This window comes from Cervus elaphus, chromosome 31 (genome assembly GCF_910594005.1).
Source record: "Cervus elaphus chromosome 31, mCerEla1.1, whole genome shotgun sequence".
Taxonomy (NCBI): Eukaryota; Metazoa; Chordata; class Mammalia; order Artiodactyla; family Cervidae; genus Cervus; species Cervus elaphus.
This window is the reverse complement of record NC_057845.1, coordinates 27,844,070-27,848,131: the sequence shown is the minus strand read 5'-3', so window position 1 is coordinate 27,848,131 and position 4,062 is coordinate 27,844,070.

Below are 4,062 nucleotides of genomic sequence, written 5' to 3'. Positions count from 1 at the left end.
TGTATACAGCTTCTCCATCTTTAGCTAGGTACTCAAAGTTAGCCTAGGTACCCAAATAACGTAATTGGCTGTATACCACTGCTTCTACGCTTGCTTCCAGACTTCCTGGTCTTGAAATAAAGATACCATACTACTATATTCTTTAGAGTACTGTATAGTAAAATACACTTTACTGTACTATCTTGTTTTTTTTTTTTCCTTGTTGTAGATAATAGCACTAGATTGCATTCCAAATGGCCACTGCAACCTTTCTATACTATTCTATGTTTGGGTCAAAAACTAACAGTGTCTACTTAAATAAAGAAAATCCTCTTGCCATTTGCTATGTTGTGAACCTCTTCAGTTACTTATTCTTCCTCTTGTCTCTCTTCATCCTTTCTCTGGGCCTCGAATTCCACCAGGTCTTCATTAGTAAGCTTCTCGTGTTGTACAACAAGGAGTTCAATGAAATCATACTTTCGCAGATCTAGCTTGAAGTAAGGATACTGCCCGACTGCACTCTTTGGTGGTGGTGGTTTAGTTGCTAAGTTGCGTCCACTTCTTGTGACCCCATGGAGGGTAGCCCACCAGGCTCCCCTGTCCATGGGATTTTATAGGCAAGAATACTGGAGGGGGTTGCTATTTCCTTCCCCAGGGGATCTTCTTGACCCAGGGATCGAATGTGTGTCTCCTACCCTGCACTCTGTACAGACCTGTACAGCCGCTTATAGAGTATGAAGGCGCTGACAGTGTGGGCCAGTGTATGTGCATTAACTTATGTGATCAGACACTAGAACTCATGTTCCCACCTTTGAAAGTTCACAACTTGAATTTACCAGGTAATTCTCATTGTGTTCATCTTTTCTTTTCCCTAGTTCAATTAGGATTCTTATTACTAATGCTTTGAATCCTTTATCTGGGTAAATTCTCTATTTCTGCCTCATTATTTGTTTCTTTCCAGCAGCTTTTTCTTTCAATTGAGACCAGTTCCTTTGTTTTCCCATTTTGCCTAGTTTTGACAAGGATTTTGCTGAATTTGACATGAATACGAGTCATGTCTTCCTCAGGGTGTGCTGGCAGCTAATCACTTGGTAGAAGGAGGGGCTGGAGATGGAGAGCTAGAGTCAGAGCTAGGTGTGAGCCAGGCTCAGTGGTCATCACCACCCTTTCTAGGGCAGGACCCAGTCTCAAGTTACTGGAGCAAAAGCAATTGAGGGTTAGGTCTGAGCTGGCTGATTTCCCTTTAAGAGTATGGAAACATCAGACAAAGTAGCATAATTAATATGAAAACTAAGTTGAGAGATATGAAAAACAGCTGCCAGCAACTCTGGAACTGAAATGTAAATATGTATGTAAGCAAAGGTACTTATTTGTTTGACATCATCCCTGAATGTGTGATACCTAGTTAGGATGCATGGCTGGAAGGATTTAGGCAAACAGAGGCATGATAGAGGAAGGTATTGGGTAATGTCAATGAAGTCAGAAGGCAAATGTATGGGTAGAAGTGAGATTTTTCATCAATGGATGTATCTAATTCAGCCCAGCATCTGACAGATGTAGAAACATAAGGAGGCATTCATGTACGTATGTGTAGGGAAGTCATTTGTAATCTTGAATAAGACAGTGAAAAGTGCTCCACTGAGAAGAGAATATGTGAAAAGTGAAAGGGAAAAAATCACACACAGCTATCTGGTAAAAAGATTTTTCAGGCAGAGGGAAGATCAAGTTTAAAGACCCAGAGCTAAGAATACCATTCTAGATCCAATGAGGTGGGTTGGGAGAGTGGCTAGAGCAAATGTAGGAGAAGAAGAATATGAGGTCATAGACATGAAGGCATTCTGAACATATAAAGTCTTAGTGCTGTTAACGTCTATTCTGAGTAAACAGGAAGTGTTGTTGAGCTCTGAGCAGAAGACAAGACCTGATGATCTGATTTATATATTAAAAACAATACTCAGCTGCAGCAGTATAAATATAAACTGGTCTGGGGGTAGGGCACCAAAAGAACACGGGAAAGCAGGTAGGAAGCTATTACACAAAATCAGGTTAGAGATAATAGTGCCTTTTGCAATAGAGGCAAAGTGGAGGTGGTGAAAATGGCTGGATTGTGGAGACAGGTTGAAGATGCATCTACCAAGTTCACTTATAAATTTGATTTAGGTTTTGAAGATAAGAAATCAAGAATTACCCAAGGTTATAAGTACATGACATAAAGCATGAATCCATCTTTCTTGGCTGCTAAATTTTTATTAAGTGGGTCTCAATTGTTATTAAGTCACGAAATCGTGTCCCACTCTTTGTGACCCCATAGACTGCAGCACACCAGCCTCCTCTGTCCTCTGCTATCTCCTGCAGTTTTTTCCAGATTCAAGTCCATTGAGTTGATGATGATATCTAACCATCTCATCCTCTGCCTCCCCTTTCTCATTTCATCTTCTGTCTTTCCCAGCATCAAGGTCTTTTCCAATTAGTCCACTATTCCCATCAAGTGGCCAAAATATTGGAGCTTCAGCAACAATCCTTCCATTGAATTTTCAAGGTTGATTTCCTTTAGGATTGACTGGTTTGATCTGCTTGCAGTCTAAGAAACTCTCAAGAGTTTTCTCTAACTTCTTAACATGCATACAGGTTTCTCAGGAGGCAGGTAAGTTGGTCTAGTAATCCCATCTCTTAAAGAATGTTCCATGGTTTGTTGTGATCCACACAGTCATAGACTTTAGCATAGTCAATGAAGCAGAAGTAGTTGATTTTCTGGAATCCCCATGCTTTCTCTATGATCCAATGAATGTTGGCAATTTGATCTCTTCTCCCTTTGTCTTTTCTAAACCCAGCTTATACATCTGGAAGTTCTAAGTTCACTTCATGCTGTAGCTTGAAGGATTTTGAACATAACCTTACTAGCATGTGAATTGAAAGTGATTGTATGATAGTTTGAACATTCTTTGGTATTGCCTTTCTTTGAAATTGGAATGAAAACTGACCTTTTCCAGTCCTGTGGCCACTGTTGGAATTTTCCAAATTTCCTGACATATTGACTGTAGCACTTTAACAGCATCATCTTTTAGGATTTGAAATAGCTCAGCTGGAATTTCATCGCCTCTGTACTTTTGTTTGTTGTAATTCTTCCTAAGGCACATTTGACTTCACACTCCAGGATGTCAGGCTCTAGGTGAGTGACCACACCATTGTGGTTATCTGAGTCATTAAATTTTCTCTTGTTTCATTCTTCTGTGTATTCTTGCCATCTCTTCTTAATCTCTTCTGTTTCTGTTAAGTCCTTATCATTTCTGTTCTTTATTGTGCCCATCCTTGCATGAAATGTTCCCTTGATATCTCCAACTGTCCTGAAGAGATCTCTTCTCTTTCCTACTCTTTAGTTTTCCTCAATTTCTTTGCATTGTTCATTTAAGAAGGACTTCTCATTTCTCCTTGCTTTTCTCAGGAACTTTGCATTCGTTGGCTATATCTTTCCCTGTCCTTATTACCTTTCACTTCTCTTCTTTGCTCAGCTCTTTGGAAAGCCTCCTCAGACAACCATTTTGCCTTCTTATATGTCTTTTTCTTTCAGTTGATCTTTGTGCTTCCTCCTGAAGAGTGTTACAAGCCTCCATCCATTGGTTTTCAGTTACTCTGTCTACTTGATCTAGTCTCTTGAATCTATTCATTTTTCCAGTGTATAATCATAAGGAATCTGATTTAGATCTTACCTGAATGGTTTTATCTACCTTCTTCAACTTAAGCCTGAATTTTGCAATAAGGAGCTTATGATCTCAGCCATAGTTAGTTTCAGGTCTAGCTTTTGCTGACAGTATAAAGCTTCTCCAACTCTGACTGCATGGAATCTGGCCCTCTTCCGACCTTGGGGACTTATCGCCAGCATCGTATATTTTGCCTTTTCATACTTACCATGGGGTTCTCCAGGCTAGAATACTGGAATGGGTTACCATTTCCTTTTCCAATGGACATTTTTTTTTTCAGAAATCTTCATATGATGCATCTGTCTTGAGTGACTCTGCACAGCTTGTCTCATAGCATCATTGAGTTACACAAGCCCCTTTGCCATGACAAGACTCCATGAATGTC